This window comes from Hypomesus nipponensis, chromosome 7, assembly GCF_054491055.1.
Source record: "Hypomesus nipponensis isolate SF chromosome 7, ASM5449105v1, whole genome shotgun sequence".
Classification (NCBI taxonomy): Eukaryota; Metazoa; Chordata; class Actinopteri; order Osmeriformes; family Osmeridae; genus Hypomesus; species Hypomesus nipponensis.
The window spans coordinates 17,465,616-17,479,984 of NC_140367.1; the positions used below are offsets into that span (position 1 = coordinate 17,465,616).

A 14,369-nucleotide genomic window follows, 5' to 3' on the forward strand; every position below is an offset into this window, starting at 1 on the left:
AGGGAGGTCAAGGGTCAGGGGTCAACCGAGGTCCAAGAAAAGGCCTGGTTGAGGTTTAGGTATTGGGGACGAGGGTTGAGGTTAGGATTGGCCGTAGGCCAGATGTTCTAGCCCCAGGGAAGGTTAAGGTAAGGAATGGGTGGGGTCAAAGGTCAGCGCAGGCTGAGGGAGGCCTGGTTGAGGTTTAGGCATTAAGGGCGAGGGGTTGTGGTTAGGATGAGCTAGGGACTGGAGTTCTATAGGGAGGGAGACAGACAGACAGCCAGATGGCGAGCCTGCGCGCGCAGCGCGCATGCGAGCTCCACTGGATGGGTAGAGTGAAGGGCAGATAGCCCAGTGGCGAGCCTGCGCGCGCAGCGCGCATGCGAGCCCCACTGGGTGGGCAGAGAGACAGCCTGATCCATCACCAGGCTGACCGAAGACAGATAGCCCAGTGGCGAGCCTGCGCGCGCAGCGCGCATGCGAGCCCCGCTGGGTGGGCGGAGAGATAGCCCGCTCCATCACCAGGGAAAAGGGACAGACAGCCAGGTGTCAGAGAGACAGCCAGAGAGACAGCCTGATCCATCACCAGGCTGACCGAAGACAGATAGCCCAGTGGCGAGCCTGCGCGCGCAGCGCGCATGCGAGCCCCGCTGGGTGGGCGGAGAGATAGCCCGCTCCATCACCAGGGAAAAGGGACAGACAGCCAGGTGTCAGAGAGACAGCCAGAGAGACAGCCTGATCCATCACCAGGTTGACCGAAGACAGATAGCCCAGTGGCGAGCCTGCGCGCGCAGCGCGCATGCGAGCCCCGCTGGGTGGGCAGAGAGATAGCCCGCTCCATCACCAGGGAAAAGGGACAGACAGCCAGGTGTCAGAGAGACAGCCAGAGAGACAGCCTGATCCATCACCAGGTTGACCGAAGACAGATAGCCCAGTGGCGAGCCTGCGCGCGCAGCGCGCATGCGAGCCCCGCTGGGTGGGCGGAGAGATAGCCCGCTCCATCACCAGGGAAAAGGGACAGACAGCCAGGTGTCAGAGAGACAGCCAGAGAGACAGCCTGTTGCATCACCAGGTAAACAAGGTGCTACATCGTGTGCCAACATCTCTCTGAAGGAGAGAAGAAGCATTTGTATGGGTGCGTGTATGTGTGCTGTGACACGCATCTTGTGGGGAGTAAGCAGGCAGAGAGAAATGCTCAGGAGCCCGCTGACAGGTCAAGGGAGTGTGTATTAGAGGTCAAGATGACCTAATCACCCCTAATGACCACTAGATAAACAAACAACCACTACAGGGGAGTAAGGTGATGGGGATAGGATTGGAGAGGCAGGACAGTAGTTGAGAGGAAGGGCAGAACAAAAGCTCGAGCCCAGCAGAGAGGGGACGCAGACGAGAGAATGGAAGGGGTTAACGGTTAGGTGGGGGGGGCAAATGTATCCTAAAGTAATCTGAATCATTGTTCCTATCAACGTTGTTGTAATAATGGATCATTATGGTGAGCCAGAATGCACCTGAATACATCATGCAGAGGGATAATTGGTAGTCACAAGACATCAATGTAATGAGCCCATATACACGTTGATGCTTGACCCCAAAGAGCAACAATAAAGTCACTATTGCATATGCACGATGAACCCATGTACACACTGAAGCATCACAGTGAAGAGCATTAAGCGTGTGAGGGGAATAGAGGGGAGGGGGAGCTAGATGTGTCCTAAGGCCTTCTAAACAATTGTTCCTAACACTCTTGTTGTAAATGATAAATATAGTGAGCCAGAATGCACTGAATACATCATGCAGAGGAATGGAGTGTAGTAATAAACCATCAATGCAGTAAGCCAATATACACATTGATCACGTATGCATGACGAACCCAGTTACACACTGAAGCACCATCAAACTGTGTATTAAACTTGTGGGGGGAATAGAAGGGGAGGCCCCAACATGCCCTAAAGTGTTTTAGACCATTGTTCCTATCATCGTTATTGTAAATAAGAGTTATTTTGGGGGGTGAAAATATATAGGGAGTTATGTGTGGGCATTATCAATTGAAAAAGTCATTTGTTATAATAAGAAACTATTGGAACAGTAGTAAACTATTCCTGTTACTAATGAAGGGGGCCCTCATCAAGATGGCGGACGGGAATTTAAAGGTCTGGCTAGTGGAGGTGGGCTAGCGTCGCTCAAAGTGAACGGCGAAATTAGCATGACAATGGACAGGTAATTAGATGGAATGGACGGGACGCAGGAGGAGAACCCGCAGCTATGTTAGAAATTTAATAAAACAATTGACAACTATAAATTCACAGCGCAGGAGATAAATACTTACATTAATTATCAAAGGGGAGATGGGAGGACGGGACGTGAGGCGATGGAGTAGGTGGTGCGGCGATGGCGGACGGTGAAGTTTATAGAGGCTGAAACACGGTGAAAACGGAGTTAAAACGAGATTAAAGTATGTTTTTTCAGAGGAAAAACGTTAGGACAAACTTGAGATAGTCTCAAGAAACGTATTAAAATTTGGAAATGTCAAAGCAATAATTTATAGTTACCAATTTTCAAAGTAATTTTCTGGTGCGGCGATTTTTTCGTGTTGCGCTCAGGAGTGCAATAGACGAAAGAACGAGTTCAAGTGCGTGGCCCCAGAGGGCCAATCGCAGGTCGGAGGGGGCGGGAGTTACGTTGCCGAAAGCTACAGCGGAGGGGACCGGAAGAGACCGTTTGATGGACAGCTAGGGGGCCGGAAGAGACGCGAAAACCAGGAAATGAAACGGCTAGCGGCGAGGGGGCTAACGGCGAAATGGCTAACGGTGAATTAACATGAAGGAACGCGAAAGGAATGTTTTGGAGGCACGGATTCATGTTAGAGGGGGAAGACGAAATGAATCCGACCAAAATCGGGAGCGTGGGGGCCCGTTAGAGTGAAATAGAAGTGAAAGTTGAAATGACAGAAACGGAGATCTTAGCGGTGACGTCAGAGATCGCGTCGTCACAGGAAGGGAATTCCCTAGAGAAGCCCGCAGCTCCAAATGAGTAGCGGAGGGAGGGAGAGGGGGAGGACAAGCACACACAAACAGAGAAGGGATTGTAGGGATTTTGAGAGGAAAAAGGGAAACCCCATCAGTGATCAGTGATGAAAAATGTGTAATAAAGAATTATGTGAGAAAGAGAGGGGAAGAGAAATGGGTCATGGAGTGATGAGTTGTTGTGTTATGTGAAGGCAAGTACTGAATGATAGGACATGGCATGGAGTGTGTCGTAATTGTAATATGTGAGGGCATGTAATCATCTAATGAGAATGTCAGTGTTATTAGTAGAGGAGAAAAAAGGACAAACTGGCTTAGGGTACATAAGAAAGAATATTAGGATAGAACCCGTGTAATCAGTAAATGTGGGAGGAATCAGTAAGGATCAGTAATGTATTAATAATGTGTCTAAGGTGTAGATATGAGGTTAGAACAACTACCAGGGCAGTGGGACGTGCAGTAGCACCGTTAGGACAGCAGGTGGCCAGGAATAGGGTGAGCGATAAGACGATTCCAGTTCTCAAATGGGGAAACTGGTGAGTGAGGGGGACTATGCGAGGTAAATCAGAGGTAGCTGATAACCTGCAGGGGGACATTACATTACAGGTGGAGTTACCTCTGTGGGGAGAAACCAGACTGTTGTCCATGTTGAGTGGTGAGCCTACGTTAGAGGGATTTGGTAAGGGTGTATAGGAAATGAAAGTAGGACACCACCAGTGCAATTAAACCAAGTGTATTAATTGTGATAAATATAAGATAACCATACAACACCACAAGTGTGTAGGGGTTAAACCACAGACCCGTGCATATTGAAATAGACATTCAATGCAATAATACAGAGGGCTTACAGGTTTATCGTGGGGTGGGGAAATGCGATGAAATTGTACAACACCACAAGTGCAATAGGGTAAACCAGGAATCCGTGCAGTTTGAAATAGACATTCAAAGCAATAATGCGGCGGTTTACAGGCCCATTGTGGAGTAATTAGTACAATAATGACCACAGGGACGTGCATTGGTGATGAGGGGGGGTGGGGTAGTCCCAGAGTCCCGTGGCAACTGAGTGTCTGTTGTGGATCAATCAAAGTCAGTGTGAGGTGTGGAGCCGGCTTCACAGGAGATGAGGGAGGCGTGTAACGGGTCAATCCGGTCGCACTGCCATCTCTTGTCATCTCGTCGGCAGCTCTGTGGGGGAGTGTGTAGGAAGGGCGGGGTGGGGCGTCTCAGAGGGGAGGCAGGAGGGAGACGGGTGTTCTGGAGGGAGATCTAGAGGGCCGTCTCACAGCATGTCACCTCCTCTCAGCGCCGAGAACTGCACAGGAAGGCAGGAGGCGTAGTGTAGAGAGGGAAAAACAGGGTGAGGGTCAGGGGGATTCAACTAGAATGACATGTGAGGGGTAAATGGAGCTATTGGGACAAGTTATTACAAAACATCATACAATACAGAGGATAGACTATGTGATACGGGACCAGAGGAGGTCCTGGCTAAACAAGATATAACACAACACAGAGGACTGGCTATGCAGAACCAGACTAGAGAGAGTCCCGGTCCTGATAAAACTAGAAGAGTAGAGATAATGATATTAATCTAAGGGGGGGAAAAAAAGGATAAGTAAAAATCACTATTAGTGTAGCTAACCTGTAGACATGGCATGCCCTCTGAAAAGGCTAGAAGGCCTAATCAGCGCCGCTCAGCACCAGGAGAAGCATACGGCCCGTCTCAACCGGTGGTAGAGCGGGAGAACGCCGTGCCACACGACCCGGGGTCCGTCTATGGTAAAGGGGGAAGGGGAAGCAGTGGGAGGGAAGCAGCTAGTGGGTAAGTGCCTATCTAATCCGTGAGGAGACAAAATCAAGGATGCTACCAAAGACAGACCTTCTGATGCTAGAACCAACCTGGTTCCACAGACCCGCCAACACCACCCTGAGAGGTCCCCCACAATGTGATTCCGGTCAGCCCATTCGTCGATACCCCCGGAAACCACCGTCAAGCCGTTCCCCGGAGGGAGCTTTGTGACAAGGGGAACATCAGGGACAGCTCCTAGCATGGACAGGAATACAGACGAGGAGGCCAGACGCGCGGACGCAGTCGATGACGGTGTGAGACCCATGATAGGAAGTACTATCTCTCCCCACAGGAGGCCCAGCATCAGACTAAGTGCACAATAGACAACAAACAGATATCAAGAGACAGTTACCATCATCACAATAAGAAACTATTATCATCATGTTGTCGGATTAATCATACTGTGAGTCATACAGTATGACCCCCCAGAATCGGATACAGAGGAGAGAGCAGACGACCCCCGCGCCATGACACCAGAGGAGGCCTGCCCCGGTGACGTCAGCGCGGGGCGGGGCGCTTCACTGAACTCTGTGGACACGTGGGAGAGGGGCGGGGTTCCATGGGGCCTCGCCACCTCAATTACGTACTGTTACGTGGGGCCCCCTTTCTCCAGGAGGGTTGAAAGGGGAGCCCCCTAATGAGTGAGAAGCCGAGATCGAGGACGAGAGAGGAGTGCCCAACAGGCCGAGGGCTCCCCAGGGTGAGGGAGCCCTCCTAGGGAGAGGGGCATGTTATAGGTGGGAGCCAGGTTATATCAGGAGGCCAGAGATCCCGGGACTAAAGATGGGTCAGCTAAGGAGATCTAGGGAGATAAGGGGAGATAATGGGCCACAGACACAAACCAATCTGGGCCGGTTCCCGATAGGGGGAATACGAAATTATTATGGATAAGGGGGTGATGATGGTATATTTATCTTAGTATTAAAGTAGGTGTTAAAAACAGTGTTTTGGATGGACCTATTTCTATTGTTAGATGGTAGGGATAAATTGACCCCCATCCACTGGGATCATCCCGATTATATAACCTGGGTTCCTTGTAGAGTATAGATAAGCCCACCCGTTGGGTCTCCAATCAAGTCACGAGGATAAGGCAGAGAGAGCCAATGGCGGGAGTTGTCCCTACGCTTACATGGCTGAAACACCCGTTCCCTCGTTGAGTCAATCCCAAATGTGGCCAACAACACTTCCAAACCCTGGGATATGGTGATGGGAGGGGGAGGAGGCCATAAGGGCCCGGGGGCTTCTAGGGAGGTCCAACTGGATAAGGTTGGCCTTAGTGGTGACAAAAGTAATGGGAGGGGCGTAAATAAGGCTCTAATTTTGTCACCTTACATCCTAGCATTGTTATATTAAATGACAGTATGTTATGAAATTAATATTGTATTATTATTATTATTATTATTATTATTATGGGTGACATGATCAGGGGACAGGCCTATTCGAGGGGGAGTACGGGTGTGTATGAAGGCCGCAAGCATATACCCTACCTAAACTATGAATATGCATGCCATACCAACATACAGTAGTAATGAGGGAAGGGGCCTAAACAATACTGACCACGTGTTTCCGATAGGGGCGACCAGTGCACCGATAAAAGGAACGTGCCTAATTCCTAAACCGAGTCGTGTAGCACAAAGGAGGGCGCGGTGGAGGGAGGAGGTGCAAGCTAACCAGAGATTCCGACGAGCCCCAGAGGGGAAAGTCGTTGGCATCCCCCCGTGGCATGAAGACCGAGGCCCTGTAGGTTTAGGCGGTAGGGAGGATAGTAAAAAACCCACTCACAATGACATTCAAGATCCGAAGATCAGCAAAGGTCGGGGTAAACGTGCACGGACACTTCCAGGGACCTTGGATCACCCACAGAGAGAGTAGGGGCCGAGCCCCTCCAGGAACTCCGAAGAGAACCTAGGCCTAGTTACTCATGGCAGCCCGCCGCCTGACACAGAGAGCCGAGAGGCACCAAGGAGGAAGGAGAGAGAGAGAGAGAGAGAGAGAGAGAGAGAGAGAGAGGAGAGAGAGAGAAGAGGGGAAAAGGAAATTAACAGAGGCAATCAAAGGTCAGGCACCATGGACTACTCCTCCTGATCCAACCAGACATGCCAATGAACAGGACTAAGACTAGAGTAAAATGACAAAGGCTAACACCACTATCAGTCCTAGTGACTGTGCTACCTCATGGAATGACAACATGACTACAGATAATACAGACACCATACAAACAAGGAGACAAATAGAGGTTATTACCCTAGGACAGGATAGGTAGTAGACGTGGAGTGAAACCAACAAGGTCCCCAGCGACCGTTGGCAAACACAATCCCAAACGCCGCCGGAGGCGGCGTTCCGGGGGACACACGTCTCTTTAGGGATGAGGGGCGCGCTCTCCTCAGGGATGAGGGGGCTTGTTGTCCCGGTGGGTGGGGGGGAGGGAGAGGGAGAGAGAGAAAAGGAGAGAGGGAGAGAGGATGAGGGGTATTGTATTGGGTGATGCCAGCAATCACCGAGGTGAAGGAGCATGAGAGGGGTATTACCATAGGAGCAGACGTGGAGTGAAACCAACAAGGTCCCCAGCGACCGTTGGCAAACACAATCCCAAACGCCGCCGGAGGCGGCGTTCCGGGGGGTACACGTCTCTTTAGGGATGAGGGGCGCGCTCTCCTCAGGGATGAGGGGGCTTGTTGTCCTGGTGGGTGGGGGGGAGGGAGAGGGAGAGAGAGGAAAAAGGAGAGAGGGAGAGAGGATGAGGGGTATTGTATTGGGTGATGCCAGCAATCACCGAGGTGAAGGAGCATGAGAGGGGTATTACCATAGGAGCAGACGTGGAGTGAAACCAACAAGGTCCCCAGCGACCGTTGGCAAACACAATCCCAAACGCCGCCGGAGGCGGCGTTCCGGGGGGTACACGTCTCCTCAGGGATGAGAGGGCGTGTGATGATGATGATGGGTAGTCCCGTCCTGGTGGGCGGGGGGAGGGGGGAAGGGGGGGGGGGGAGGGAGGGAGAGAGGAGGAGGGGGAGGGGGAAAGAGAAGGGGCTTTGGGGTTGGGGTGATGCCAGCAGTCACTAGGTGAAGAAGCATGAGGGCGGAGGGGACTGGATGGAGGGGGTGAGTGGTGTATAATGCCAACATCACTGGTGTGAAGAAGCATGAGGGTGGAGGGGACTGGATGGAGGGGGTGGGTAGTGGATGATGCCAGCATCACAGGTGTGAAGAAGCATGAGGATTAGGGGGGACTGGATGGAGGGTTGATTAAAGGAGCATGCCCCCAATCACGAAGGTGAAGAAGCATGAGGTTGTGACGAAGGGAGCAGGAGGGAGTGGGATGGGGTTTCAGGGTAGGGTTGGGTCAGGTTCAGGCCTTCTGGTGCCAACCATCATAAAAAGAGGGGCACAAGGGTGTTATGAGCGATGGGAGACTAGTCTAAAAGGTTAGACCAGTGCTCCAGCATAGCCTGGGCCGTAGGCGCGGTCCAGTGGATGTGATCTGGACCCGTGTGAAAGAGATGAGCAGGGAGTAAGGGGATGATGGGCATATGGATGGCAAGGAAGTTATTTAATGCCAACATGGTGTCTCTCTCTGATCGGGGCAGGCGGGGGCTAGTGTTGATCAGAGGGACAAAAATGGAGGCGAAGGGGAAGGTCTCAGCGGCTTTGGCAAATAGGTTGCGAGCCTGGTGGGAAGAGACATTAAGGGGTGTGTTTCTGTCGTTCAGGCCAAAGGATAAAATCACCTTGGTCACGTGTAGGACCGGTGTTTTAATGCCTCTCAGGATGTCAATGGCATGACAGATCTTAGCCCCAGGGTAGCAATCTACCTGGACAGAGTCCCGCAGGACGTGGGGGAGACGGTGGAGATTTGAATCCCCCATAACCACAGTGTTTCTCTTGGGGGTCAGGGTCCAAAGATGCTTTTTACCCCCATGGTCGTGGCGGGTGTAAGCTGGGAGGGGCCGCGGATCTTGGGTGCGCGCCGCTGATGTGGAGGGAAGGAGTGAGAGGGGGGAGAGGAGGGGGGAGCGGGTTTCCACCTCTATATTACCCCGAGGCAAGCTAGGGGGGGCCGTGTGGCAAGGGAGGGGGGACAAAGGGAGCGAGTCACAGCTATCTCCGAAGCTTAAACAGGCTTCGTCGCCAGCAGCTAACGGGGATGAGAGGGCTGTAATAACGTCATCCGGTACAGCAGTATTGGGTTGACCGTGCGGTCTAATGGGGAGTGGTGGTGTGGGTCGTGGTGGGGAGGTCGTGGTGGCCCTCGGTGTCCGGGCAGGGCTCAAATCCATATTTGGGGGTGTCGAGTGGACCAGGGCTCGGGTGGTGGAGGTGGTAGTGAATGGCAGGGGCAGGGAGGGAGGGGGTTTTTTTTTTTTTTTTTTTTTTTTTTTTTTGTGGGTTTGGTGCTACAGGGGGAATGGTAGGGTGAGCCCGGTCCCCTTTGGCAGTGGAAGGCGTGATAGAGCCATCAGTGGCACTGGAGTTAGGATGCATCAGTGCTGGGCGCGGGGTGGAGGATGGGGGTGTCAACAGTCGTTGAGCCGGGGTGGGGGTGGGGCCCAAGATGGGTCGAGGGTTAATCACAGGATGTAGGGCAGCCAAGCGTTGCTTATAACGCTTCCGGGCCGGGGTCCTACGTTTGCCACCCCTGCGGCGAGGGCCAAGGGGAGGTAGTGAGTGGGTGGGAGTAACTCCCGGGGGGGTGGTGGAGGGTTGGGAGATCAGAGGGGAGGGATTGGTGGTAGGGTTCCCAAACGCATGATGGGACGGTGGACAAGAGGGTAGCTGGAGGGGATACCAGGGTGCATGGTAATGAGGGGGAGGAGGGGGAGGAGGAGGGGTCAGGCCAGGGGGACCACCATAAAAGTGTGGTGGGTAGGGGGAGTAGTGGTAGGGGTCTGGGGTTACATAGACCCAGCGGGCACCCATAACCGGGTAGGGTACAGAATACGTGGAGCAGGGAGGAGGGGGAGGGGGGAAGGTGGCCCTGTAGGGGTAGTAGGTGCCCGGGGGGGCAAAACCTGGTCGACGAGGGCGAGGGGGGGACATGCTATTTTGGAAAGGGAGAGGGAGAGGGAGGAAGGAGGAAGGGAGAAAGGAAACACAAGACACGAGAGATGAGACTAACAAAATGGACTACCAGGCAGCAGCGGAGACTAAGAGCCAAGATGTGGAAGACTAGCGTGTGTGTGTGTGTGTGTGTGTGTGTGTGTGTGAGTGAGTGCGTGTCATACCTGGCCGAGTAGCTAACCTAATCTGAAAAGCTAAGAAGGGGCCTGCCTGAAAGAGAAAATAACTATACCAAATCTCGGCTGTCCGTAGAGTAGAGGTCATCATAAGGAGGAAAACTGGAAGAAGGGTTAAAAAGCAGAGACGCATGAGCGTCATCTGGGAGCTGTTGGAGGAAAAGGGGTTAACAAGAGACATATACAATTTGACAGTCAGCACAGAGAGAGAGAGAGAGAGAGAGAGAGAGAGAGAGAGAGAGAGAGAGCGAGAGAGAGCGAGAGAGGCACAGAGTGAGAGGCGTTCACCATGTGAACAAATAAAATTTGCAATTCAATAATGTTGGCCATCGCACTCCGGGTGGGATTACCTGCATGTCCCGACCAGAATAAACGGAGCACGAGCGACGGCCCCCGAATCGCTACCGGTTTCGTCCATTACTAGGCTAGGACTCATCAGGCGATAGCCAAATAAAAGGGGGAAACAGGTAAATGTGGCCGTCCTACGACTACAGATCAACAGAAGCGGCCTGGGTGACAAGGAGAATGCAAAAAATTCAAAGGCGCATCCCTTGCCATCCAGGCGGCCTCCAGTGGTCCACCAAAAGCGGTAAAGGAGATTAAACAAGCTAGGGAAAAGATATGAGGAGGAGAGAGGGAGAGAGAGAGAGAGAGAGAGAGGGGGGAGGAGGAGAGAGAGGGATGGGGGGAGGAGACCACATTGTATACCTGGAAGGATGAATCGTGGTAATCTGGAATGAAAAAACAGTAGCGTTAAGTTCAGAGGGAGAGAGACACATAGAAAGGTGTGTGTGCGTGTGTGAGAGGTGTTGTGATGATGTGTGTGTGGAGAAGTAGGGCTAGACCAGAGGGTTAAAGAATAAGTTAGAGAGAGGTTGAGTTTAGGAGAAGCCTAAGGTGTTGGGGTTAGGGAGGTCAAGGGTCAGGGGTCAACCGAGGTCCAAGAAAAGGCCTGGTTGAGGTTTAGGTATTGGGGACGAGGGTTGAGGTTAGGATTGGCCGTAGGCCAGATGTTCTAGCCCCAGGGAAGGTTAAGGTAAGGAATGGGTGGGGTCAAAGGTCAGCGCAGGCTGAGGGAGGCCTGGTTGAGGTTTAGGCATTAAGGGCGAGGGGTTGTGGTTAGGATGAGCTAGGGACTGGAGTTCTATAGGGAGGGAGACAGACAGACAGCCAGATGGCGAGCCTGCGCGCGCAGCGCGCATGCGAGCTCCACTGGATGGGTAGAGTGAAGGGCAGATAGCCCAGTGGCGAGCCTGCGCGCGCAGCGCGCATGCGAGCCCCACTGGGTGGGCAGAGAGACAGCCTGATCCATCACCAGGCTGACCGAAGACAGATAGCCCAGTGGCGAGCCTGCGCGCGCAGCGCGCATGCGAGCCCCGCTGGGTGGGCGGAGAGATAGCCCGCTCCATCACCAGGGAAAAGGGACAGACAGCCAGGTGTCAGAGAGACAGCCAGAGAGACAGCCTGATCCATCACCAGGTTGACCGAAGACAGATAGCCCAGTGGCGAGCCTGCGCGCGCAGCGCGCATGCGAGCCCCGCTGGGTGGGCAGAGAGATAGCCCGCTCCATCACCAGGGAAAAGGGACAGACAGCCAGGTGTCAGAGAGACAGCCAGAGAGACAGCCTGATCCATCACCAGGTTGACCGAAGACAGATAGCCCAGTGGCGAGCCTGCGCGCGCAGCGCGCATGCGAGCCCCGCTGGGTGGGCGGAGAGATAGCCCGCTCCATCACCAGGGAAAAGGGACAGACAGCCAGGTGTCAGAGAGACAGCCAGAGAGACAGCCTGTTGCATCACCAGGTAAACAAGGTGCTACATCGTGTGCCAACATCTCTCTGAAGGAGAGAAGAAGCATTTGTATGGGTGCGTGTATGTGTGCTGTGACACGCATCTTGTGGGGAGTAAGCAGGCAGAGAGAAATGCTCAGGAGCCCGCTGACAGGTCAAGGGAGTGTGTATTAGAGGTCAAGATGACCTAATCACCCCTAATGACCACTAGATAAACAAACAACCACTACAGGGGAGTAAGGTGATGGGGATAGGATTGGAGAGGCAGGACAGTAGTTGAGAGGAAGGGCAGAACAAAAGCTCGAGCCCAGCAGAGAGGGGACGCAGACGAGAGAATGGAAGGGGTTAACGGTTAGGTGGGGGGGGCAAATGTATCCTAAAGTAATCTGAATCATTGTTCCTATCAACGTTGTTGTAATAATGGATCATTATGGTGAGCCAGAATGCACCTGAATACATCATGCAGAGGGATAATTGGTAGTCACAAGACATCAATGTAATGAGCCCATATACACGTTGATGCTTGACCCCAAAGAGCAACAATAAAGTCACTATTGCATATGCACGATGAACCCATGTACACACTGAAGCATCACAGTGAAGAGCATTAAGCGTGTGAGGGGAATAGAGGGGAGGGGGAGCTAGATGTGTCCTAAGGCCTTCTAAACAATTGTTCCTAACACTCTTGTTGTAAATGATAAATATAGTGAGCCAGAATGCACTGAATACATCATGCAGAGGAATGGAGTGTAGTAATAAACCATCAATGCAGTAAGCCAATATACACATTGATCACGTATGCATGACGAACCCAGTTACACACTGAAGCACCATCAAACTGTGTATTAAACTTGTGGGGGGAATAGAAGGGGAGGCCCCAACATGCCCTAAAGTGTTTTAGACCATTGTTCCTATCATCGTTATTGTAAATAAGAGTTATTTTGGGGGGTGAAAATATATAGGGAGTTATGTGTGGGCATTATCAATTGAAAAAGTCATTTGTTATAATAAGAAACTATTGGAACAGTAGTAAACTATTCCTGTTACTAATGAAGGGGGCCCTCATCAAGATGGCGGACGGGAATTTAAAGGTCTGGCTAGTGGAGGTGGGCTAGCGTCGCTCAAAGTGAACGGCGAAATTAGCATGACAATGGACAGGTAATTAGATGGAATGGACGGGACGCAGGAGGAGAACCCGCAGCTATGTTAGAAATTTAATAAAACAATTGACAACTATAAATTCACAGCGCAGGAGATAAATACTTACATTAATTATCAAAGGGGAGATGGGAGGACGGGACGTGAGGCGATGGAGTAGGTGGTGCGGCGATGGCGGACGGTGAAGTTTATAGAGGCTGAAACACGGTGAAAACGGAGTTAAAACGAGATTAAAGTATGTTTTTTCAGAGGAAAAACGTTAGGACAAACTTGAGATAGTCTCAAGAAACGTATTAAAATTTGGAAATGTCAAAGCAATAATTTATAGTTACCAATTTTCAAAGTAATTTTCTGGTGCGGCGATTTTTTCGTGTTGCGCTCAGGAGTGCAATAGACGAAAGAACGAGTTCAAGTGCGTGGCCCCAGAGGGCCAATCGCAGGTCGGAGGGGGCGGGAGTTACGTTGCCGAAAGCTACAGCGGAGGGGACCGGAAGAGACCGTTTGATGGACAGCTAGGGGGCCGGAAGAGACGCGAAAACCAGGAAATGAAACGGCTAGCGGCGAGGGGGCTAACGGCGAAATGGCTAACGGTGAATTAACATGAAGGAACGCGAAAGGAATGTTTTGGAGGCACGGATTCATGTTAGAGGGGGAAGACGAAATGAATCCGACCAAAATCGGGAGCGTGGGGGCCCGTTAGAGTGAAATAGAAGTGAAAGTTGAAATGACAGAAACGGAGATCTTAGCGGTGACGTCAGAGATCGCGTCGTCACAGGAAGGGAATTCCCTAGAGAAGCCCGCAGCTCCAAATGAGTAGCGGAGGGAGGGAGAGGGGGAGGACAAGCACACACAAACAGAGAAGGGATTGTAGGGATTTTGAGAGGAAAAAGGGAAACCCCATCAGTGATCAGTGATGAAAAATGTGTAATAAAGAATTATGTGAGAAAGAGAGGGGAAGAGAAATGGGTCATGGAGTGATGAGTTGTTGTGTTATGTGAAGGCAAGTACTGAATGATAGGACATGGCATGGAGTGTGTCGTAATTGTAATATGTGAGGGCATGTAATCATCTAATGAGAATGTCAGTGTTATTAGTAGAGGAGAAAAAAGGACAAACTGGCTTAGGGTACATAAGAAAGAATATTAGGATAGAACCCGTGTAATCAGTAAATGTGGGAGGAATCAGTAAGGATCAGTAATGTATTAATAATGTGTCTAAGGTGTAGATATGAGGTTAGAACAACTACCAGGGCAGTGGGACGTGCAGTAGCACCGTTATGACAGCAGGTGGCCAGGAATAGGGTGAGCGATAAGACAATTCCAGTTCTCAAATGGGGAA

At 51.7% G+C, this 14,369-nt stretch overlaps 1 long non-coding RNA gene across 2 annotated transcripts; it reads right to left on the reverse strand.

Moving 5' to 3' along the window:
- Positions 1-3,536: 3,536 nt before the first annotated feature.
- On the reverse strand, positions 3,537-7,253 carry LOC146281768 (uncharacterized). Of its 2 annotated transcripts, XR_014762469.1 has the most exons (5): positions 7,096-7,253; positions 6,634-6,787; positions 4,902-5,159; positions 4,645-4,776; positions 3,537-4,317 (listed from the first exon to the last, which is right to left on the reverse strand). It is a non-coding gene; the product is annotated as an uncharacterized LOC146281768 (long non-coding RNA). The 2 variants fall into 2 exon arrangements; XR_014762468.1 differs by having other exon boundaries at positions 4,902-6,787.
- Between the last annotated feature and the right edge of the window lie 7,116 nt (positions 7,254-14,369).